Source organism: Agelaius tricolor, unplaced genomic scaffold, assembly GCF_023055355.1.
Source record: "Agelaius tricolor isolate 1412-34295 unplaced genomic scaffold, bAgeTri1.0.p SCAF_2, whole genome shotgun sequence".
NCBI classification, from domain to species: domain Eukaryota; kingdom Metazoa; phylum Chordata; class Aves; order Passeriformes; family Icteridae; genus Agelaius; species Agelaius tricolor.
In genome coordinates this window covers 53970369-53996849 of record NW_027269262.1, presented here as the reverse complement: position 1 = coordinate 53996849, position 26481 = coordinate 53970369, and the positions used below count along the sequence as shown (strand labels likewise).

General features: G+C 40.5%; 1 pseudogene; it reads right to left on the bottom strand.

The window, feature by feature from the left end:
* The window catches only part of LOC139587539 (chloride channel protein B-like), a 77478-nt pseudogene that overhangs the window by 16211 nt on the left and 34786 nt on the right, over positions 1-26481 (bottom strand).

Genomic DNA, 26481 nt, shown 5'->3' with positions numbered 1-26481 from the left:
TCAAGCATTGCCTTGCTTTGTGTGAGATACGTGATAAACTCTACCATATGCATGACTTGGTCATCCTAGGCAGGATGTCGTAAGACCCACTTATCAATTTGCATGACTTTTCATGGTAAAAAAAGATTTTTAATCTGAGCTGAAATCCTCTGGAATTCTGGATGATATCAAATAGATTAAAGTTAAGCACTTTGGAGAAATTCATGCTTACGCTTATCGTTGCAATAGGGTTGGTTTTTTGCAGCAGTAGCAGCTAGAAAAACTGCCCTTTCAAAGATAGTTCACAAATCATATACAGACTCTTCCAGTATTTTCTAATAATTTTCATTTTCTAGGCAAAGTTTCAGGAAATACGAACATACAAAACTGAAAAACATGTGTACCCCCTATTTCTGACAGTTGGGTGAAATGGAAAATAAAGATACTTTCTGCAAAATTTAAGAGTAATTTCTATGGAATTATAGTAGGCCAGAATCTTAAAACTGAAATCAAGTAACTGCTCTAGTTATAAGCTTGTTTCATAGTTTCTATTTTCAAAAAAACAAAAAATACCATTAATTATTCTGACTATCATCTGGACACACCATAAGCCAGAACCTCCTGGTCAGAAACAGGCTGACACAAACCACAGACAGAGACAACTGGAGCATACATTTGCCCACATCCTGTTTTACCATGGTACCTTTCATCCCTGTGGTAAAAGAAACTCTTTCCATATGCTATTAATTATTGTCCTCCCTCCTGACAGACACAAAGTTGTTTTTTCAAGCCAGTTATGCTGATGGCTTGTTATATGACCACCTGTCTAAGAGTAAATGAGCTGAGAAGACAATGCACTTCATACATGGCACTTACAAAGCTGAAGTAAGTTTCTTCTTGTAAACTGGGATGGATTTAAATGAATCCCAAAAAAAAGTCTTATGTGCATCAAAACACGTCATACCCATCCCCAGTTATATGAAACAGACTTCAGGCAATATAAATTTGGAACATCATCTTATTATAGAGCCACATTTCAAGGGACCAAGCACACCAATTTATGGAAAAAATGAACCTCTCTGAACTGCATTTTGTTTTTAGTTAAAATGAGAAGCAATTTACCTTGTAAATCAAAGTGGCTGGGTGGAGAATAAACAAAATTTTTAAGTCCCCAAGAGATGTGTTTTTTTCATTCTTAACTTCATTGAGTTCTACCAATTAATGAACTACAAGTGGTGAAACTCAAAGGGAACCATAGATGCTGACAAGCTGCTGTCAGAATTGTGCCACTGTGGCTGCTTGTTGTGTAAAACACTCCACCAAAGGAATTTCATTGTTCCTAAATGAGTAGATTCCTGCTCATCCTCTGCCTCTTTTTCATTTCCATAGGCCAGATAAAAATCTGTATTTGCCTGCCTTAAGCTTTGTCTAGGAATACGATAGATCCAGCACAGTGAACACAATGTGAAAACATGATCAATGAGAATAGCTACTTCCTGAATCACGTGAACTATGTACAAACCCTAAATGTTTTTTAAATAAGAGCAGTGTGAACACTGTTTCATTCCAGCAATTTCTAGAGTGTATTTCTTAGCAGAAATAAGAGTGTAAACTTTCAGTCTTCTCAACTTCACAGTTTTTCTCTGTTGCACGGAAAGCAAATATTCCACGTTATTGTAGAAACCTATGAAATATCCTTCTGTTTTGTCAAATCAACCACTTCTAAAAATGTGAGGGATATCTCGTTATATGCTTCTGTGATCTTGGTTTTGTCTGGTATTATGAAGTGTGTCTATTGCCTACATCTACTATACCCCTTGCATTATCATCAGTGAGCTTTTGCAGAGATGAGAACACACAAAGGACTGTGCTGATTCACTGCTCATCATCAGTGACATTTCTTTCATGAAGTCTTCATTCTATTGTTGCAAAGAATAACTTTGCTTTGAGGGTGTAAGAAACCAGCAGGCAGAAGAGTTGTTTTGTGAAAGACTGTTACAAGACCAAGGCATCTTTTAAAAGAATTGGCTAAAGAAAGCTTTTACCAATATATTGTTTCTCAGGTAAGCACCAAGCCAAACTGTAGTTGCACCTGTAGGATCACAAGAATCAGGGATTGTTCAAGTCAGAAGGGATCTCAACAGTTCTCTGGACCAGCCTCCTGCTGAAGTGGGGCTCCACCATGAGCTCAAATGATGTGCATTTCTCCTGTCAGGTCTTAAAGACTTCCAAAGGATGAAGGCTATGCAACCACCTTGAGCAGCCTGTGCCACTACCCCACTGCCCTCATGGTGGGAAGGTATTTCCTCATATCCAGTATGAACATCTCATTTCAACTTGTGCCATTTTTCCTTGTCCACCATGCCCTGTTGTGGAGACCATGGCTCCACATCCCCAATGGCCCCCCATAACTATGGGGGTGAGGAGGAAGGCACACACTGTTAGGGGCCTCCAACCCCATAACTATGGGGATGGGGAGGAGAAGGGCACACACTGTTAGGGGCCTCCAACCCCATAACTATGGGGATGGAGAGGAGAAGGGCACACGCTGTTAGGGGCCTCCAAAGCCACCTCCTCTCCAGGATGAAGAAGCCTCAGTGGTGCAGCCTCACAGCATGAGCGGTCCAGCCCTGACCATTCCACTTTCTCAGCATCTGCAGTTCTGTTGAAAGCACACTCCACTGTCTCCTCCAAGTCATTTATAGAACTGTTAAACATTTCTAGTGATAGACCCTGCAGTACTCCCCGTGTTAGGCCTCCAGGCAGTGCATGTCCCACTGCTCAGCACCCTCTGAGGCAAACCACCCCACCAGGTATTTTACCATCTGGCTGTTTAGCCCCCAGACTGAAGACATTGGATACAAGAATATGGTGCAGAACAGTGTCAAAAACCTTGCTAACCTTCACAACCACAAGCTTGCCCACATGCCTCCCAAAGGACACTTTGCTCAGCTGGTGACTGCCACTGCTGCTGCACGCTTGTGTTGATGCAACAAAGGCCTTGGTGTTGAAATGCAGTTTCAAGCAAGGACATTTCATTTACCATGCTGAAAATGCCTTTTTATGGAATAATGCAGGGTACTTACATTTGGATTTTATCAAGTAGGCCTGTCTTACTTTAATAAATTTACCTCAAAGAGAGACACAGAGCTGTAGCCACACTACAAAAATAGATCCAGTGCAAATTTTTCTTTTATAAGACATGTGAGAACATTTTCTCCCAAAACATAACTCACTATAGTAGCATAATGTGTTAAAGTACTAAGGTATTTCACCAAAGTTATGATATCCAAGTTTCAGGTTGCTTTCAAGACCACATCCATGGGACTGGATATAACATGGAATGAAGACAATCTGCCTTATGATCTAACTGAAAAAGTAATTTAGTAAGAAGCCACTATTCCTGAATGGCAAACTGTCTTGAAATGATTCATGAAAATGTAGTTCAGACCCTGTTGCTATTAAATCCAGTGGAAGTTTTCCCACTGAAATAAATTGTTAAGGATCTAACCATAACAGATCTAATCATAACACGGAGGTTTCCTTAGACAACCTGCAGTACAAGAGAGCTTTTCTTCAAATAGATTTATTCCATATTTTATGTAAGTTTCAGATTATTAAAAGAACTTAAAGGTGGGTGGGAGAGAAGCATAATCCTCATTCAAACACATGACAAGGATTAAGGTGCATGAGAACACAGGCAATAGAGCTTGCTTGGATTTATTGACAGACTTTCCTTCATCTGTTTTAGGCTGTTTCTCCCCTTTTTTTCTTTCTGCACCGAGAATGTTTACCCATTTGACTCGCCACAGGCCATCCTGCTCAGGACAGCTCTAGGTTTTATTTAGGCTTCTTGTAAACCACTGTTTTACTGCCCTGACTGACCACTGCATCTTGTATAAATAGTCCTCAGGAGAATGTTTTGGGGGTTGCTTAATTCTTGTGGTGATTTTTTGTCTGATTATGGTAAGAAGCTTGAGCAATTAAGAGGACAGGCTCATTAACTAAGGGGAACTTCTCAGGTTGAAGGATGTTAAAATTACTTACCTGTGTTATGAACATTGACAAGTATTAGAGCTATTCTGTTCTAATCTCCACTATTCATGCATTTTCTGAGACTAGAAAGTTCTTTTTTTTTTAATACATTTCATTTTGCTGGAAAAACAGAATATTCATTCTAGTATTGAACAAACCACACTGCTATGATGAGCTGTAGCTGCTACTACATTATAAATACAGTTTATTTATTTATATTAGCTTTCTTACTATCTATCACCTTTAAGGTTACCCCATTATGAACAAACTCACAACATCACAGGAAATTGCTTACATTTAAATACAAATTCTTTTTTTCCTTGCCTTAAAAGTCATAAAAAAGATTTCTACATACTTGTCACAGGCCCACCAATTTTCTTTTCAACAAGATATTTAGTGAAAACAAACTATGAAAAACCTTATCCAAAAATTACATGCCAACATGGATCTCACTGTGTAACAGAATAGTACATATGTACTGCAAAAATGTTAGTCATGTGCGGATGACTGAATTCAGTAGTTTTTCAAGTAAGGTGTGTGAAAAATAAAGGTTTTTTTAGCATGTTCATAGAATACCATTGAGATCAATAAAGGGAAACAGAAAAGCCTATAAGACCTCCTTACACTGGAAAAGAACACCACTTTAATTAAATTTAAAATTGATTTGATCCACTCAGTGCTAGCCCATGAAATAGACACATTTAAGCTGATTTAAAGTTAAATTAAACCTGTAAAATCTCTGTGTGCTTTGATGTAAGTCCATGCATGCTATGATGTGCTTTTGTTTAATTAGCTCTCTTGAAAATCATTCTTCAGTGGAACTGTGCACAGCAGACCAGGCCTATGACTCCTTGCTGTCTCTATTTTAGTTGAGCACTAAACCAAGTGAGAAATCCTTATGGCTAATTCAGGAGTCAGAAATTTTTCAGGGTTCAGACTCCCTTCAAATTATCTACAAATATTTACATTGACTGTAAGACAACAAGCTTCCCAGTATCCCCTGATCCCGGCTCCCTCAATATCCTTAAATGAGGGGACATTTAGCTATTCAGACTAAAGGCCCTTTGGTAGAACAGCACTTACTGTGAAATGTGTTGTTTGGGTTAGCTGAATGTCTCCCTGTCACTTATTTCCCAGAGAGGATTTGAAAGTTATATATGTTTAACTACTGTACACTAAAGAAAAATGGATTTCCACAAGGTCTCATAATCTGCTGGTAAATTGTCTCTCTCTAATGCTTGACAAATTGCAGAACAAAAAGGAAAAAAGGTCAGAGATAAAAGGGTCTCTGTGTTTTGGAAAAGAGATGGACTGGGACAAGGAGGATGAGAGGTGGGAAAGATTGGGAAAATGTTGAGAGTTTGGAGATTTTCTTCCAAAAGTGTGCTTTTCTGTTCCTCTATATTTTTTTTCCTTCATTCTTATGAAGTTTTTCCCACCAGCACCATCAGTATAAAATACTGCTAAGTTAGAAGAACAGCAGGTTCTACCCACTTTGTATAGATGCAGTTGTTTATGCAAGGGCATTTAGCTACAAATAAATGAATTAGGATGTGCATGTGACCTTGGGATAAACAGGTAAAGGATCATGGAAGTGGATCCACATGCCTGAACTATAAAAACAGCAACTTAACCACTACAGCCTCAACTCACCACCTGCAAAGCCATAGGTAAAAATATAAAAGTCATAGTTCTTGACTAAGTTTTCACCCTACAAGTCCAAAAACAAATAATAAATTGTAATTAGCAGCCTTCATTAGCCATGTCAGTATTTAGGGGAGTACAGGCATCTAAATATTCAGAGCTATTAACAGTACCTGCTCACTGCTTCCACCCAAACCTGAAGGCCTCTAAACTCAGTTGGTGTTTCTGTCCAGAACTGGGCATTTCTCCATGTGATTAGTAGCAGGTGTGGAAATGTCTCATTTCCAACAAGCAGCTGTCTGACACACATCTGGTCTCACCAGCTCTGCAAGTCCAGCTGAAGGCGCTGCACCGTGGCCACTGAGGAGTGGCATCCAGCAGACATGGCCTGTAAAAGCACACTTTTGGTAGAAACATCAAAAAATCCAAAATGGGTTCTCACCTCAGCTGTGGGAATTGATTATGAGCCCTCACCTGGGATCTCCAAGACACGGGGATGCTGCAGCACCCAGGCTCTCAGGGGGCCAGGAGCAAGCACCCTCCTGCGAAGGCTGCTCGCTCTCTCATTCTCTCCTGAATGGTCAGGAGAGAAGAGCCCTGCAAGTAATGCAGAGCCAGCTCAAGAGAGAGCGTTTGAATGTGTGTAAGTGTCCACAGACAGAAGGATCCAGTGTCAGATTAGCTATCTCAATGTCCAATGGGCTAACCCTTGAACACATTGCTGATTATTACTGTATTAAGAATGGCAATGATTCAGCTATCCTTGTATTTTCCAAGTTATTATCTAAGCCTCTACTAATCTTTTCCAAAAACAAAAGGGTTAAGCTTGTGTTAAATCCATCTGCCCTGGCATTATAACCAATGAGAGGCAAAGAAAGTAATTTCTCAAAAAGACACCAGTACAAGCTATCTAAATTCAAAGAAATATTTCAAACAAACTTCCCATAGGAATGGAGAAGAGAGAAGTGACAGAAGCAAGTAAATTGAGCACTAAAATAAATGCTTTGTGAATTTGCTTATAACCAAACAAACAGGGAAATGCATCTTCTCTGGATGAAGCATTACAGAGCAATTTCCAAGGGAAATTCACAAAGTACTAAGCTGGCTTTTGCAGTTTGAATGCAAAGACATGATGAGTTTCTTGCAAACGTATGCCAAAAAACCTAATCCAAACTGGAAAGAAGAGAGGAAATCTCCTGTGAGACAGTTTTTATAAAAGCTTCATTCAGGGCCTCCACCCTCATGTACTGCACCAGCCACCTTCGTTTTTCCACTCTCCCTGGTCCAAGAAAGCACCAACTAGTACATTAAAAATTCTGGCTTTAAAAGGTTTGGGAATGGACAGTGACAGCTGTATATGTTTTAATAATTACAGGCACAGATTATCAGTTGATGTTTTAGTCAAAATGAATATCGAGATTTCGGTCTAATAGATTACAAAACAAGTAAACTAAAGTAACACAGATAGGAAAAAAAATATAACAAATATTTCAAATTTCTCCATCCCTCCGAAAATCAGACACTTTGTAGTGGAAAAGTGTAGTCAGATTATTAAAACACAACATTAGTTACCTAGAGATACAGATTATACCCTGTTCCCAGTCCAGTAAATTTTGACATTTTTAACCAGAATTTCAAGCAAAAGCACTTCTCCTTCCAGCTGTACAATCAACTTCCATGGGAAAGGCATTTAACCCCTCCAACTCTTCAGCATTCCCTTTTCTAAAAAATCTATATTCCTCTTAAAGCTCTTTCACATTACGAACCATAAGTAATTTTTCATAAAAATACTTTGAGCTACAAATTTCTATAAACTTTCATCACTTAAAAAAAATTCCTTTAACTAATTCCCCTGCTTTTTGCATACCATTCACGTGCAGCACATGTTTTTTCCTCAGTTATGCCTTACAGCAAGGACCCTCCACTACAAGTGCAGAACATGTTAAAAATAGTGCCCTGGATGCTGGTATTACTTTCTGCTCTTCCGGGAAATAAGTGGCTGTCTCTGCACCTGGCAGTTTATTTATAGTGAAATGTGGTCGATATATGCACCTACAGTTCTGGGAACAGAATTTTTGTGTGTGTGACTTGCTTTCTCTTTCTCCTTCCTCCTTTCTCCCCAACACCAGGATTCAGCTTCCTCAGGCTTTTTCTGTCTAACGTGGCTTTTGTGTCCCATTCACCTACTGTTAGAACTCCATGTATTGAAATGGCAGCAGCGAATAAAACTATGCTCATCTCTTCATTGCTTTTCATAAAACTACTCCATTCTATGTGTTTTTATTTTTGCCTTACTTCTGCTGTCACTCTGTATACACTCAGTGTACTCACAATTATGTGAGATAGCATTTACCACCTTCTCAAAACTGGTATTTCTAAAACAGGTATTTCATTTCTCAAACATGCTGAAATTCATTGAAGTATTTTGTGCCATCTGTTTCTTCTTTTTAATAAATAAGTCTTTTCATCATGGCAACAATTATGACAACCTACCAATATTTATGAGGACGTAGCAACACTCACAGGAACAGAAAAAGTGACCTATGAACAGCAAAGGGACTCTGTTTCAGCTTAAGGTGAATGTGGAAGGAGTCCCCGGTGCCAGAATGAAGATGATATCCTTACATGCAACTCAGGAACGCTGAGGTGTAACTATTACGTCAATGGATGTCTATATTCCCACATCCAGCAAAGACCCCCAGGGGATTCCAGCCTGCCTCGAGTCAGACCCACCATTTCTTGAAGGAGTTCAAAGAGTTGTTCAATGACATCTTCATGAGATCAGCCGCACAGCTGGCTTTCTGGCGAGGTTGGCTGCCTTTAAGTGGAAACTGTCAGTATCTGCCAAATGGTGGCCAGACACCAGAACAGACTTTCCAATTAGTGGAATACCCCATTTGATGGCTGGATATGATTTTCCTCTGTGTGTGTGTGTGAGTGTGTGTATGTACATGCTCCACCTGCATGCTACCACATCTGAAGGCTGCGGTGATGCCCTTGCAGGGAGCCTGTTGTCCCAGGTGAACCAACAGGGAGTCAGGCAGTCTCCTCCTCCCTGGGCCAGCAGAAGCCGTTTCAGATTTCCCACAGCTGAAAATCACTGTGTGCAGGTTTTACGTAAGGGCCTGCTGGAGCCGGAGCGGCTCCCTTGCTGCCCACCAGTGAGCTGTGAAACACAGGTTATTAGTTCCAGATGCTGCTTCAGCGCCTTTCCTTCTGCAGAAAGTGTGCAGAAGTCACTTCTTTTGGTTTCTCAGGACTCCCCAGAAATAGAAAACACCACCAAAATTCACTGTGGATTTGTTATCCCTCTCTCAACATCAGGCAGAAAGTTTTGTCCATGAGCCAAAAGGGATCTGTGTTACACTCACTATGGACCTTACAGCCGATTCACAATGGACCTCACAGCAAGAGCCAGAGCCTCATATTAAGTACCAATCCATTGTCACTGCTTGTCTAATACATGCAGCAGGTGTGCCAATTCCATGACAGTCCCATTCACACTCTAACAGGAGCCTTGTTTTGGACAGAAAAGAGAAGCGCCTTGTGACAGAAACCAGAGGAACACTCAGCTGCTGCAAAATTCCCTGCACTTGATCTATGTCTTCGTGCCTCCAAACTTTCACCCTGAGGTTTTAAAGAACTGCCTCAAACCTTTCAAACTTCTTATGGATTTGTTTCTCTCAAAAATCTCTCTACAGAAAAGTCATTTTTCTTATCACTTCTTAATTATAATAGAGGCAAATATTGTAGAAGCATCTTTTTGCCAATTTATGGTACAACATTCTCCTGTAAATTCAAACCTTTTCTTCTCACTACACAGTGATCATAATCAATACATAACTTTAGTAGAACTCACTATTTACATTCTGCATATTTGGGGGTAAAAAGGAATCCAGCTTTAATTGTTCATGAGAAAAAATGGGCCTATAGAGAAGCTGAGCCTGCAGTTTTCAGACGTATCAGAAAATATAACTTCTTAAAGCCTGAAAACATTCCAGTGTTAAAACATTTTGGGCTCATGGAAAGGTAATTGTGAAAATATACAGGCCCTGTGTAAACATTAAAGTATTTACGAGGTCCTTCAAGGATTTCAATCCGACGGATTGTTGGCTCATCTTCACTATCCCTGTATTTGTAACTTCTATTGTATATCCTCAGTTATGAGCACTGCAGTAACTACCAGTGCACTTCCAAGGGCAGTAGGTCAGCAATGTGCTCAAACTCAGCCTCCAGCCCTTCCAATCAAATCCCTCCAACCCTTCCAATCCCTGACTTCAGCCAGCTCCACACTTGCTCCTCACCCACTGCTCTGTGGAAGCCTGCAGCTCCAAACCTGGAGGGCACAGTGCCAGCTCTCATCACATTTTAGGAAAGGGAATGGCTAAGACTGGGAAAGGTTTATTTTAGATTAGAGGAAGGGTTATATCTGTTGGTATTTACTCTAGCATGGGAAAGGCAATTTGTTTCATTTGTTCAGAGTCTGCTCTAAAAATAAACAGTAATGCAACTGGAATCTTGGGCTTCTTTTTATGGTTTCACCAATCCAAATAGATAAAAACATTTTGATTCATGTACTACCTTTAGGTAGTAGCTTCATTAAATAATCAAAATGAGGCCAGGTGAAAAATCATCTTCCAGAGTTCACAAGAAATTCTGCCTTTACATAAGGCATTTTGTTTAAGAAATTGACAATACTTGGCAAAGACAAGGGACACTGAAAGCCACATGAGACATGGAGGCATTGTTTTCCCCTCTGTAACTGAGAATTTTGAAAAATGAACTGGTTGGGCCAAAACAACGTGAGAAAACAGGGCAGGCCTGAAAACAGAACTCCCTCCATATAGCCTTCCTCTCCCTGTCTCCTTTGAATATTCACATAATATTAAACTGGTTGCATGTGACTTTTTTTCCTAATGGATTTAGACACTGAAATGACTTCATGAAAATTTTGAAATTTAGGGTGAAATTTAACAGTAGAAAATGGTGTTCTCTAAGGATTAAAGCTGAAAAGGCCCATTAGTTCATCTTTGTAGCTCATTCAGTATCACTGAGTTTTGGGATTTTTTCCAAATCTCCTATGAAGAGAGAAAATCAGGTTTCCTGAAAACTACAGAGCAAAATAGCCTTGTTTACCACCACCTGTCAGAAAAGCATGCCTCCATAACATAAATATTTGGGTTAATAAACACCAGTAACTCTGCCCAGCTGGAAGTTTGCCTTACATTCATGTTCAGATTAACATTCTTCACACAGATTCATGTGCATCAACTCCTCACTTTGTTTTGTTGCTTTTAGGAGCAGTTCTGGATAACCTGGTGTCTTGGTTTGGAAAGACAGGTGTCTGCTAAGGAAGGCAGGAGCCTCTCCTGAAATGGAAAAATGTAAACCCCCTTCCTCCGAATTGTTATAAATTTGAAATTAAGGGGGGCTCTCAGGCAAAAATATGGGAGCAGAAATAACAGTTCTTTATTAGGGAAGAAAATAAAAAGATAAAATAAACAATGCAGTAAACTAAAATAACACTGACAGAGTCAGAATACAACCTGACACCCTGTTGGTCAGGGTGTTGGTAGCAGTCCAATTGGAATTGTGGCTGCAGTCCTCCTGGAGTGTCAGGTGTGGTTCTGTTGGAGCAGGGATCCTGTAGAAAGGTGTAGTCTTCCTCTGAAGATCCAGTGGAAGAGGCAGCTGTTCCTCTGGGAAATCCAGTGAAGAAGCCATGTTGATGTTCCAGAATCTCCAGATTATATCTGGGTAGGAATGCTTGGCTCCTCCCTCTGGGCAGAGCGTCTCACAATGGGATGCTATAGTTCTTATCAGTCATGCAGTGACATTCAATAGCCTGTTATCAACAGATGTCTCCCCGGAGGGAGGAGTGATTGTGGAAGAGATAAGGAAAACTGCCCACTTAACAGAAGACAGCTGCCATACAGATGGCAAATAGAATACTATCTGTTTGGCAGTCCAGGACACCTGGTTGCAAGCACAGTCTGAAAGCTGGTGTACAGCGAAGCAAGCTGGCATCAGCCCCGGCCAGGTTAAGAGGATCCTGAAGGGAGACACGCTGGACTGTCCCACAGAGAGCTGCTGTAGGTACAGGAGGGAGCAATGCATCCTTTCACCCATCCCACATGGGCACCACCAACTGCACCACACTGAAACCAAGGCAAGCCTGCACTGCTGCTCTGCCATGCACATAAAGCAGCACCTGATTCTGCCATAAATATTTTTGTCAGGGGTTCAATTCCACTGTTTATGGCTCATACAGCTGCTTTTTGGGTAATGGGATCACACCAAACTCAAAACCCAGCACAGGAGAATAGGCAAAAAAAGAGGAATCAAAATGGTTCCTTGCCATGTTTTCTTAAACCTGACATAGGCTTAAAGCCCAAACATAATTTTAACAAATCTCACTCACATCTCAACACATTCTCTCCATCTTTTCTGTGGTAGCCAGGATTTTTCCAAGACAAAGTATGGTCTTGTTACAGCAGCTCCTTTGTGCAGCCAGAAGAGGCTCCAGCTTCCCACACAAACACTCTAGAAAAGATGGGCTGGATGCCCTCTGATAAGAAAACTTTGCCAAGTCCACCACCTAATGATGTCTGTCAGTAAGAAAACACCAAGCAGTCATAAAACACACATCTTCTCAGAGAGGCAAGACAGGATGCACCACATTTTTCGCCATGCTGGCAAGCTGGCTTTGAGTGAATACTTATGTCAGCAGGATGAGAAAGGAATATTTTCGCGTAGTAGTTGCTAGTGCAGGCCCAAACCAAAAGCACCCTCCTTAAAGTCTGGTGATTTTCAAAATCTAAGGTATCATCTAAAAAAAGAAAATCACTAATTACCCATTTTTATTACAGGCCAAACCAAGACCTTGGATCCCAAATAACCCTCAGACTCGGGTTGGCTCAAATTCTGGATCCAATGTCTGCAGTGTGGGCTAAGGCAAAACCAGAAGGGAGAAAGAAAAAAAATCAGCCTCACTCCATGGATTTAATATAGGGCCACCTCTGATACACTTTAGAAAAATATAATGAGACCACTATAATATATATTCCAGCCAAAATTCTTGGCTCACAAAACCAGCTTTATATGGTATGCAATACAGAAACACCCAGGAGACGCTATAAGAACTTTGACAAGGCTAATATGAAGCTAGAACAAAACAGAACTACTGGCACCAACTCCACTCAGCTCTTAAGTAAACTTGTCCCATTAAAAAGTAGCCTCTAAGATATTTTCTCTCTGAAGTGTATAGTAGCTTATAAAAAGCAGGAAGGGTTGCCAAGTCATAGATGTGTTCAAGTACTCCTTACCCTCATTAAGGAACATTCCCTGGCAGCCAGCAGCTTTGAATGTTCCAGTGAACCAGATTTTATAAGGGGGGTGTTTACAGTGGTGTGCAATGTAGCTGGAAATCATAGTGCACTGTAGCAGCCCTGCACTAGATACAGCTGTGTTTGGAGCCTTATCACCCAGAGCACAGAATAAAACAGGCAGGGTGATCAATGAGGTTCCAAAAATATAATGAGTATTAAGAAAACAAATCTTAAGCCTCCCTGCTCCATAGGAAGTAGAACATCCAGAGATGACAGTGCCTAAATACAAATTAGGCAGTAAAATACCACTGAAGATCCAGGTCTCACTTCCACCAGTTTTGTACAAAACAGTATTTACAGAGATGTCTTCACAGGGTAGATAATGTAGCTTCTCAATGTACCCACTGACTTCTGCAGCAGTTAGGAGTCACATTCCTTTGTGAAGCTGGACCTTAGTGCTGCCTGCCACCTCGCTCATCTAAGGGCTGTTTTTCTTCTCCGTTCAGTGTGTAACATATTTTCTGCCTAGGGATTTCATCCAGACCTGTAAGAGGAATCAACAAGATGATCAAACACAGAAGGTCTCATCATCCTCAACACTGATGAAGAACTAAGTAAGAGAAGATCCACACTTTGACAGTACCAGTGCTGAGGAGCTAAAATGACATGTTCTCTTGAGCCTGTCACTTTTCCTCTCTGCTACCAACCAGGTGCTGTTTACCAAAGGTTTTTCAGTTTCCATTGAAAAAGGATCCAAACTTATGTGGCATTTAAGCAAGCTGTTAGTTATCTGAATCTTTCACTCTGCATATGCAAATATAATTTATCACCTGTTTATAAATACATGCTAGCTACCAGTTCCTACACAGCTGACCCCTGTCCCTGTTTTGGTTTGGGGAATCCAGCAATGCACAGTTTATACATCTTGTGATCTTTCAGAATAATACTGAACAAAGAAGATGCAGAATCTGGCACAAATGTAACTGTGTCACCCACGCTTTCCCAGAGCAGCAAACCCCCAACCAAGCTGACACAACCAGAGGAAGAGGACAGTCTCTGTAAAATTACATCTGAGTGGAGGCATTTGAAGATTAAAATAGTACTAAAGTGTAGCAAATAAGTGGAACTTAGAAACAGCAGACCCTTACATAAACTGTGTGGTCACTGAGATAAAAGATTAAAGAAGCAAATAGGCAGGCTCCCACTGCATCTTGTTAGCTGCAGGATCAGTCAGAGAGAAAGAAAGAGAAACCTTGGTCCACGAGGAACACACATGGAAAGAAAAGATCATTGCCAGACACCTTTCTCTAGAATTTCTGCTCCAGAACTTCTGCTAAAGTTTCAAGGATGCTCAGAAGCAATGAGCAAAGAGAGATAAGGTAACATGCAAAGAGACTAATTTTTTTTACTGTCTTATCCTTATATGTGGATTTCTCATGCTAGGTAAAGTAATAAGATCTAAGGTTTGGAATTGTTTCAAAGACTAAATGGTAGACCTCATAATTTTTTTCAATTGTTATATTTTTTACTTTAAGAGGCAGACCAGAAATCTCTTGAGTCACTATTCAGGGTTTGGGATGCCCAAGCTACAAGAGAGCTGGGGATCAGTCCAAATCCCAGAGGTCTAAGGTGACTGAATGGTGAAGCATCATTTGTTTGAGAGGATAACAAGCTAACAGAGCATCCAAGAAGTATGGAGAGAGACCAGGGACATAGAATGATATACTTATAGAATGAATAGTTTGGGCTAGAAGAGCCCTTAAAGTTCATCTCGTTCCAATCCCAGGCCATGGGCAGGGACATCTTCCACTAGACCAGGTTGCTCCATTCAGCCTGGGCTTGGGCACTGCCAGGGATGAGGCATTCTTATCATAATAAATGTCTTCCTCATGTCCAATCTAAACCTATTCTCTTTTAGTTTAAAACTGTTGACCGTTCTCATATCACTGCAGGCCCTGATAAAAAGTCTTTCTCCTTTTTTCCTATAAGCCCCTTTAAGCATTAAAAAACTGCAACAGGTTGTCCCCAGGGCTTTCTTTTTTCCAGGCTGAACAACCACAACTCTTTCAGTCTTTCTTCGCAGGAGAGAGGTACCAACCATCTGATCATTTTTGGGGACCTTCTCTGGACCTGCTCCAAGAGATCCATGTCCTGAGGGTTCCAGAGCTGGATGCAATGTGCCAGGTGGGGTCTCACAAGAGCAGAGTAAACCTACTGGTCACATTCCTTTTTAACAGTCCAGGATACAATTCGCTTTCTGCCAGCTCATATCTGATTTTTTGTCAACCAATATCCTCAAGTCTGCAGGGCTGCTCTCAGTCTGTTCATTACCTTGTCAGTACGGGTGCCAGAGATTGCCCCAGCACAGGTGCAGGATGTCATTGAACTTCATGAGGTCCACAGTGGCCCACTCCTCAGGCCTGCCAAAGCCCCTGTGGATGACATCTTGTCCCTCAAGGAGACTAACAGCACTACTCAGCTTTTCATCATCCACTAACTTGCTGAGGTTACAATCCCACTGTCTATGATAGTTGCTAGGGTTTTCCTTTTTATCCTTCTTAAAAATGGGTATGAAGTTTCCCTTTTTCTAGTCACTGAAGACTTCACCTGGCTGTCATGACTTTTTGAATATGATGGAGAGCAGCTTAGCAACTACATCTGCTATTTGAGATATATATCAGCCTACTCAGACTATGTCTAAGAGGATTTAGGCTAAAACTTGGCAGTCTGCAAAGTGTCTAGCTATAAAATCCTTACCAAGTTGTGATGCTATGTATTTTGCTTTAGAGTATTGGTATAGTCTGTGATCAGGTTGTCCAGAAACCTTCTTTAATGTGCTTGGAGAAGAAAAAAAAGAAGGAGTGGGAGTAAAATGAAATTTTATATATATATAAATGTATATATATATGTCCTTCAAGTGAATAGGACCTCACTCTGAACCAGGAAAGCAGTTATAATTCTTTCCATGGGCTTGTCATCTAATTGGAATACCATGGGAAACTTTATGGCTTCTTCCCCTCTGTTTTATCTGCCGTGGTACATATAGAAGTCATCCATAATGTCACAGATTGTTTTTATTTCCTCCTACTGCATTGCTGGCAATTTTTCCTCTCATGATAAACACAGTTAGATTATACCCAGCATTCAGTGTGCTTGTTAAAACCTTTCAGACATGGCTACATTTGGAAGAAATGTGAACAGAGTGAATCGCCAACATTTTATTTTTCTAGAGGGTCATTTGAAGCTAGAAGATTGCCCAGTAGACCTCAGTACTGGGAGAAAAGTGAAGTGTCCTGCAAATAGCTTTGGCTGTGGATATATACCTAATTAATTCCTAGAGAACCTCTCAAAGAATAAGCATTTCTCCTAATTATATTATAGAAGGCAGTAGTACAGAGTTGTCACTAGCTAGGATAAATACAGACCCAGCACCTACACTTAGGAGAGGAAACAGTACTTATTACCTGGCATCAATGCCATGAAAAAATGAAGATTTGGATACTGGTTCATACACTGAAAGACACACAAGACTTAATGGATTTATGTAGATTAAAAAAAAATAAAGGATGCAACTTTTTTTTCCAAGCTGTACATTTAGTCTTTAGTTAATGCAAGCACTTTCAAAAAACAATTCTTCTTACCTCCCTTTAATTGCTGTCCTTAGATGGCAGGAATCACCACCTGAAAGTGTACATCTTATGGTACCCAACATACATGAAGCTCAGACCAGTCATCCAGAAGTCAAACCACACTCCCCCATACTCTGCTGTTGCTCCTCTGTTCTACAGCTTTTGCTCACAAGAAACGGTGACAATGGTCTGTGAAAACCTCCACTGGATTCTCAGTTGGACCCTTAATAAACAGCATCCAGCTGGGCACTATGGAGCACTTACTGCTCTCAGGACTCCAGGGGCAGTCGTAATTCAAAACCTACCACAAGCCTGAAGAGAAAAGGAGTCTTTCATTCTCTTTGTACAGCACATCACACCATGGGGACCTTGTTCAGGATCAGAGTCTCCCTTTCCCCTTTTTCTCTCTAAGCTCCAGGTCTCAGAGAAGTCACACAGCCTCTGTGGAAAACACGACACAGAAAAATTACAGATCAGCAGCATGAGAGACCTCACCATTTTCTCCTGTAATGAACAAAAGGTTCCACATCCAAGTAGGGAATGCATTTCAGCTTCATGAGGGAACCCTACAGGGACATGTTGAACACCAACCATCTTGGCCAGCATGACAGCCAGCACTACCAGTGGAGAGGACTGGATCATTTATGAGCTCTACCTAAGGAAAAAATGGAGCAAAGGACTTTGCATTTTTTCATATACCTGGAGATGAAGGCAATGGTTACACAGGGCTGCCTACTTCTTTCACAAGGGAATGGAAAGCAACTCAGTCCACTGAAAGGGGAGGGGTGCTCCCCTCCTTTCCCAGGTTTTGGTTATCAATCAACACTTCCACCAGAGAATCTTGGCTGATGCAGTGACACCTCCCCCTCCCACCCCTGTCAGCTTGAAGCATGACTCTTACATTAAAATTCACATCTGATTCCCATATTTCAGGTGGCTTATGATAATTCGGATGTAGAAGAGGATAGTAAGTAGAGATGAAGTAGCCAGATTGCTTAAAATAGCTTGGCATTGTGACAAATATTTTAAAAAGCAAACAAATTCAAATATTTTTTTCTTTCTTGCTGAGCTCAGGAGACATAAACTTGTTTTCCCTTACTCCTGCTTCCTGACAGAACAAGCTCCTTGTACAAACGTTGTCTTGAAGGATGCCAGGAAGGGGATGAAGCAGCTTCCAACAGAAGTCCAGCTCAGGAGATCAAGCAGTAGGAACATCAATTACCACACAGAGCAATGGTGGGCAGTACAAGGCACGGTGCAGGCATCCCTGTCCCCACAATCACAAACCTGTGAGTTGGCATGAAGCTCTGCTTGTAGAAAATCATGTGTACAAATTATGGTATCTCACCCCAAACACCTCTTCTAAGTGTACTTGTCCTTTTTCCCTGTGTAGTGACTGTATGTTCAGAAGAGTGGTGAGGTATATAATATGTTTTTATACTTTATTTCCCTTGAACTGGTTGTTTTTGCCTCCATGGCTGCATACAACCACTATAACCAAGCACAAAGGTAGTCCAGGTTCACCTGACCTGCTACTGCAAATGTCTAACAGCTGTGGGGGAAGCGACTTAAAGCACACCAGTACAAATGCCTTTGAATAAAGGATTCAGAGTGAATCCTCCTACACAAAATAGAGAGTCATGTGGATGTAATTAATGTTATTTAGACCCACAATGAAGTGGGTCTTACACTCAAAATTAAGTCAAATATTTTTCATAGTGAAAACCACTGCACAGAAATATTGTCCTTATAATACCTTACTAAGGTTTTTTAGTAAAAAATGTCATCTCCTTTCACATCCCACTATTTCCCCTATCATTGCATTCCATTAAAGAGGTATATTCATTAGCAATTCCCCTGGGACTAAATATGCAACCTTTCCTCATAAGACTAGGAGGCTTTTGCCCAGGAACTTTTCTCCAATTCAGACAAAGTGAAGTACAGCACATGGCCATTTAATAGACCTCATCAGTTAGAGATTGTTAAGCACTTCAAATATCTACATTCAAAGAATGCCAATAAACACATTTCTGAATGATAAGCTGTAGGAAATTTATCCAGACTTAAATTTTCAGCCTCCTTCTGTCTCTGTTCTCAGTTTGAAAAGATAACATTCAGGATGATTAACAGCATATCCCAACAAAGAACTCCTATAGCATGGTCAGCCGTGTACAACAGAGTCATGCAACTGTCCTTTCTGCTTGGACATAGCCAGAGATTTCCAATAACACCACAGCATTCTTTGAATTTCTCTTTAAACCTAGCATTCAACTGTTTTATTTAAAAACAGGAACATGTCAGTTGAAAGGAAAACAGCAACTGTGGGATTTTAAGAATTGCTTCATCATATCTGCTGCAACTCATTCACACAAATGGAGTATCCTTATTGTGGATTCCTTTTAAGGTTTTTTTAAGTATCATACTACAGGAAACTCTTCTGGAATAAAACCAACAGTAAAAATGACAATAAAAAGCTATAAAAGCACTCTGAAACTCTAAATATAAAACTTCTTGAAACTTAAACTCTAAAAAATACTTTCAAGTGATTGTTTTAACCTATACAGAATATCTTCAGAACATCAAGAACCAGAGCCTGGCTCACCAGCCATCCCTTCTTGTTTTTCATCCCACTTTATGCCTTCCTCCTACCCTTCTATCCTCTAGGAGGAACAGTCAAGCTGACCTGGGCCAGACCCTCCTCCTTTACTGTTAGAAACATTCAGCAGCATTTTACATCTGCGATTGAGAAACCCTGAGGCTTGTGCTGATTTTCCCCAGCCTGGAGCCTTCCTGAGTGCTGGGATCTGGAGGGAGGATGGCTCCTCTCTACAACAGCAGCCTGAATGCTCAGAGCAAGTGCCTCTGCATTCAGCATTGGACTTCACTTCCTCCAAGGGTTAACGCCTGTCGAGCAGAAATGCTGTTTATCTTTGGCAAGCTAGGATGGCTGAGGTCATTTCTAAAAAGACATGTTAAAAGCATTTTGAGCAATATCTTTTGTACGTAAGTAAATTTAAACTTTGGCCACAATAGTGCTGGTGGAGTTGTTCAGAGCTCTCGCTATAGATGGAAGTTGGAGAGGCAATTTCTGTGATGCAAAATTTTCTTGGATATAGGCAATACTGGAGGAAAAACATAAAGAAAACATGCAGATGACTTAGAAATCAATGATATATTTGAAGCATAAGCATAAAAAACAGATAAAATAATTTATAACATTTCAAGAAAACTTAGCACGAAAATTTAACCTATTATGTGATCTTAAGATAAAGTGAAGTTGTACAGTAATTATAGACCAACTTATTTATGAATCCCAGCCTGAAGCAAAGTTTTATCTAAAAATTGATTTGATTTCACATCCTAGTACTTAGCGACCTAGAGAAAGCCATTAATTGGAGTTCAAATAAATTCTGGGAAAGAGAATTGCAACAAATAAAGATTCATACACAAAAGATGTAGTCATTCATATAACAAAAAGTATGGTGTCTTGTTGCTGATAAATAAGGAAGAAATCAAAACCTGCTACTAAAAGTGTCTGCTAATGACAAGGATGATGGCAATTCAGCAGCAAAGTTCACCTTAAAGTATCTTAACAAAAATCACGGGTGCAGAAGTTAACCCAAGAACTGTGATAGATTCAAGTCATTTCATATAAGCACATGGACAGGCACGAATCTTCATGCACACAATATCTGTGCTCTTCATAAGGCTTTATTGGTATTCCCTGTTTAGAGAAGGGCCATCTGCTCCCTGCTGAGAGAGACAAAGTGCAGAGCCTCGGGATTCGGCTGCATGAGGAAGTTCATGCTCAGTGAGCTTGGGTGTGAATTTACTGCATATTAGCTGCTCAGCACTGACTGCCCATTTGGGTACCCTTGGTGCTTGAGAAGTGAAAAACAGCTTATTTCACCTTCAAAAAGGAGCCTGCCTAACTCACACAAAAGCACTCTTGAAGCTAACCTGCACAAAAGCACTCTTAGTAGGTACTAGAATCACCCACCCAAGGGAATTAGTGCCAAGTGACTAGCAGGCAGTAAATCCATACTGGAGCTCCCTGCATGCTAGTTTTCCCAGCAAACAGGCTCTTGTGATCCCAGAGCAGCATCCAAGCAAGCCCAGCCACAGCCCAGCACCAAAGGAGCCCATGTGGTCCAGGGCTGGAAGCTTATTCACCCTCTCCTTTAAAAATACATATGTGTACAAACCAGTTCCTAAAGATTCTCTGAAAGGAGCAAGTTATACAGATTATTACAGAGGGAGAGAAAATGTAGGTGACAAAAGCAGAGAAAGGAGGGATCAAAGTTGGGAGCAGTCACAAAACACCTACAACTCTTCAGCAATAAAGCGGAATGTTTCATTTATCAATATTCATTCCGAGACTGCATTCTAGGGGCTGCTCTTTAGGATGCAATTTACTCTCTGTGCATATTGCCAGATTTTTTTTGTTGTTGTTCCTTTTGATCCTATGGGTGAGACAGGCTGTGCCAAAAAATGTCTTTGCCTAGGGCACCCGTCTGTCCAAAGCCAGCAGCTCTAATAGGCACTGGAAGCACTCGGCGCTGACACTTCATACATCAGCAGCCTAGTAAATTGTACTTTTCTTTTTTTTTTTCAATAATCTCTCTATATACAAAATCCTGAAAAATGTCATTTACACACAAAGAGACCACAATTAATTTATCAGCACAGTTATTCAAACTTCTTTAGACATCATCTTTGTCACCAGAGGAACTTTTCAACAAACCCCAATAGTCTTTAGTTTCTCAGGCCTCCACATCATTATAATCTATTAGGCACCTTCATGTTAGCTCTGTTTTATTATGTAACACATAATTATGCATTTCATTAACAGCATCACCAGGCACAGTACATCAAAGAGAGAAAAGCAGCTGCCCAGGAAATTCAAAAAGATGCAGTTTACTTAAAGCTCACTGTTAAAAACCTCCCCCAGTTGCAGTTAAATCGTGACTAATATGTTTCAAAGATTTTACTCTGGCTCAGAGAGCAGAGTCCAAACAACCTCATTAGATGCAAGGCTGCTGACACAGTGAATATTCCCTGAACCCTTGATATTTCCAATAACATAAAAGGAAAAAATCATCAGCTAGCTACATAGTGCAAATCAATTTTCTTCTACTGAAAACCCACTTAACCGGAGATCTCTCTTGCTACTTGCAGCTTACAAGGACAAGCGCAGAAATGAGGGCCCATCAAAAAGAGAAAAATATATATATTTATTTTGTATTTTAATTAATTTTTCAAGATTTGTTCAAATAGAAGAGCTATCTGGCCAACTGAACAAAGAAAAGGCAAAATCTCCTTCCTTCAGATAATATAAAAATCATCATCCTTGGAAGAAGCAAACAACCCAGAAGAAATTATTTCATCATTTTTCACAAGGTTACATTAAACCAAAAGGCTTGGAATTAAGAAAACATTTAGAAAAAAAAAAAACAAACAACAAGTAGCTGCAGGACAAAGGTACAAGACAGTACATATGGGAGCAAGTTTAAAAAGAAGGTGGATGGGAAGGGACTTGAAGTCTCGGTACTACCAGCCAAACCAAATAGTTTTGGAGTTGAGGCTGCAGCTGGCACAATACATTACCTCTGGGCACAGTTTCCCAGTCTTCTCCCAGATTTTGTGGAAGAGTACAGACTCCCCCGGAAAGCACCTTTCAGTTCTCACGTGTACAACCAGAACTTCCCTCCTTGGAAATTTTTGCTCCTATTCATAAAAGACACCAAGAAAAAATTTTTCACGGTCAAGAGAACATTTCCAAAGGGTGGAGGGCTTGTAGCCAGCAGAAAACTTTTGATCATTCTTCTCTTGGAGCAAATACAAGCAAGGCTGCAAGCTAATAATTTGATATAAAGAATGGAAGGAGACTACAATTCCCTAGTCACAGAAGTAAAAGAGCTGCACATGAAGCTTTCTTGAGAATAGGAGTTTATGGAAGTAACATCAACCGGGACTAAGTTGCTTGTATTTTCACAACCATTTCATAGAAAATGTAGATCTGCATTTCAGTTTCTTTAATCTTGGTCTTATCATCTGCTGGCCCTCGGCAACCTGTGTGTTGGAACACTTGAGTCACTTTAATTACCACTTAATAATGTCCTGACAAACCATGAATTAAAATGCTGTTATCATGATCCACTATTTCCATCTGGGATTATGCCAAAAGAGGCACCTTCTTCACATATCGATACAACTGAATACTCCCTTCCTGAACTTGAATTAATCTCTCTCTTTAAAACAAAGTGAAAAATATTCCTTTCCTGTGCACTTCACCTTTAAAGAAATCCTTTATAGTCTTAGGACTACATTCATTAACTCAATTTGCTTTACTGTCTCCTTATCACTCACCACCATCACCGCTAAAAATTTTTGGAAAAGTGGGATGCTGCATTACAGTAAACATAAATCTCCTGAAAAGTCATGATTGTCATGCTAGCCCTGAAAAGTTATGCACTCAAGTTCCTTCACCCTGCTGAAAATGATTATTTCTTGCAGCCTGAGGCACACCAAGCTGTGCATCACACTCTACAAAGGGCGGCACACCCAGCGTAGGTTCACTGCGAGGACGTCCTGCCAAACCCCAGTGCCAGGAGGATTGCACAATTAGTGGGATTCTTCCTCTTCCAGAACTCAACACCATTAACTATTCCAAGCCATTACAAGGAGTAGGCAGCCTCTCGTACCCTAGAGTTTAACTGCTGCCAAGACAGAGCACGAAAAAATATCTCAGTGCAAGGCACATACTTTTTAAGCAAAGTAGTTCTAATTAATCACACTGGCGCACTACATCTTAATTTAACTTAATTTGTAGTGTTAAGTAAGCTCTCATGCCAGTTTTCTCTGATGTGAATTTAAATATTTTTGTGAGTTTTTCTGAAGCCAACCAGCATTTTGTTGATGATTTCGTTGGTAGAAGAGAGAATACTTTTTTCCTCAGACCTGGAAGTGAGACATTGACTGCAAAAGAGAAGATAGAAATAACTAGCACAGCTAAGTAATCCCTGGAAACATATCAAAATCCTTTGAGTCTCAGTCCTTGGGAACTTGATGGAAAATGCTATGCAAATGTTTGATTTCTTTTTTCAGTCCCTCAAGGCCTATAAATACACCTGTTTTGACAGGTTGTGGCAATGGATGCAAGTGATACCAGAAACAGTATTGGTGATAGCAGTGACTCTTGCCAAGATCCCCTGGAAAGACATCTATCAGTGCTTTTTTCTGTAAGCTGGCTCTTCACCCTATGTACACAGCAGACATGAAACCCTAAAAGGAGGTTTCAAAGCCGCCTAAATCTGTGTCAGAAAGGTAACACTGGGGTGTGTTGTGTCAAGTGAACTTTCTATTAATAAAAAGAGCAGCATTGTGTATGTGTGTTGCTGGATATGCCCAAACATTCAGCAGGCTCACATATTAAATCTTTTCAAAACAAGCTGTGTACTGTATAATAACTCAGCTAAGCAACCTGGTACTTTTTAAACTCACAGTATTGCAGAATGCTTTTAATTATGACTCATGAGCATTTTTTTAAATAAAGTAGACAACTGCAGTGAATCTCTGTTGAATTTAAGTGAAGCTAAAACAAACATCTTCAGAATGCCAGAATTCTTAATGTCCCCAGCTCCTGAGGTCTAGAAAAGGCTGGAGAAGAAAGAGACACTTGACTACAGACAACTGCAGACTACACAAGGTTTTTACCAAGGCTTTTTTGATAAACTCTGTACACCCCAGGCTGAGAAACTCATTTCAACTTTAACTTCAGTGGGAGATTAGACCTTAAATAATAGAAAACTTACAAAATCCTGCTGTTGTCTAAAACGAGCCTAGATATTCATTCACTGCCAGTTTCTTAAAGAACTGCATTACAAAATCTGAGGTCCTGAAACCATTCCCCATCCCCTTCTCTGTGAGAATAGTTTCACTTATTTCATTTTCCAGAAGAGCTACTGCCAAAAAACACACAGTGCTCTTCCCCTAGTTGGAGTAAATTCAACAGAAAATAGTAGGACCTAGTGTATTGAACACTAGGTGTTTGCTGATTACACATGGTTACACCAATTATTTTGGGATTATTTTGAACAAGGCTAGAGTCTGTACCACACTATTCTGCACCTCTTCTTTGTAAAAAGGCTGCAATCTGAAAAACTGCAAAACATACCATTTGAACACACTGGGCTCCTCACAACAGGCAGTGGAAGGAGAGGAAATGCTTACCCTGTTAGGAATATCTGCAGGCTTGAAGATTTTTGAAAAATTGTTTTATTAGGGTTTAATCTCTTCATTAGAAAAAATATCAGGCAGCTCAGTAACAGAAAGCTAGGCCTTGTCAAAACAACTTCTGTGAACCATCTCAGGTGTAATCAAAAAATGGTAAGTGATCCCTAAACTGTTTAAGTGTGACGGGCTGATGCATTAAACAGCCTAGCACTGGGAAGAACCTGCCAAATTATTTTCCAAATAATTATGCACTTCCTCTGCCTTCTTTAAGGAAACACGATGTGAAAAATCTTGAATACTACTCATTTGTCCCAGCTTCTGCAAAAGATTTTCCTTTCCCCACCAAAATCAGATGGAAAAGCAGCCTTGTGGCATTCTTTCACGAGGAGTTAAAATTAAGACTGTGGCCATGGAGAGAATCCAAAGTTAAATTCACTATTGAGTAATCCTGCTGGAGTAACAGCATTTAAGGCATCTATTTTTGAACTATTTTTAAGCAACTAAGGAGGAGACAAGTTGAACTTGCCTATTGGGTGGGCACATATGCCTTCCTGCCCTTTTGGTGAGGACTCTGTAGCACATGCCCTGTTAGCCAGCACTGCAAAAAAATGCCCCCTGATCCAGAGCATACACATGTGTACTCATTCTAAAACAAGGGTCAAAATCCTCTCTCATCTGCCCCTATGTAGCACAACATGACCTGTCATGAGCCTCTATTGCATTCTCACACAGCAATGCCTCCCCTGACAGAGAATGTGCTCCCTATCATTTTCTCTCCATGTCTGCTCCAGGAACATAATGTCCCTTTCACGCCCTTCCATCTTGAGCAAGTCACAGGAAGGCACAATCAGAAATCTCCCAAGGTCTGTGCTGCCAAAGTGTGCTGTGAGGATGCAGTCATTTGTTACAGCCAGTTCTCCCTTGTCTTCATCTCTTGCCTCCTGAGTATTGCATACACTCTGCTAAACAAGTGGGAGAAAGGGAAAAATATGACTCAAGCCTTCCAAATAAATTATCTTTTCTTTAAACAAGGGTCAGACTGAGGAACAGGGTGAAATGGGAGCAGTATAACTAGAGTGACCTGATGTCAACCATTTGCTACATGATTTGAAGCACCAGACAACACAATTCAAATTATCTCCACAGTCTGTGCAACTTTGTCCTTTCTCAAATCAGGCACTGCTGGGCACACGTTGCACCAGGGACTGCAGAAATCACCTGCTGCTGCACAACTCACCAGTGGATAACAACCTGGTTGGCCACTGCCAGTTTGGGTGTTAGTGGGGTTTTGTTTTAGAGACATAAGAAAAGAGCTCAGGCTTGGCTCTGCAAGCTTTGCTCTGCCACATCCATCAGGCACTCAAGAGTTTTTCCATCGTCACTCTTTGGTATTTCACAATGAGAGAAGAGCTGTCATTAGGACATCTTTAAAACAGGACAGGTTCCACTGGATACCATTTATGCTCCTCTTTTCCTCAATGCTTCTACTTTTCCACGTACCTTCACAGCTTCCCCTTGATGCCCATCTCCATTCACTCTTGCTCCTGGTAGCAGTACACCTTTCACCCACGTCCACTGCCACCACAATGTGTGTCCTGAACCCAGCCTTATTCCTCTTCCAAAAACACAGA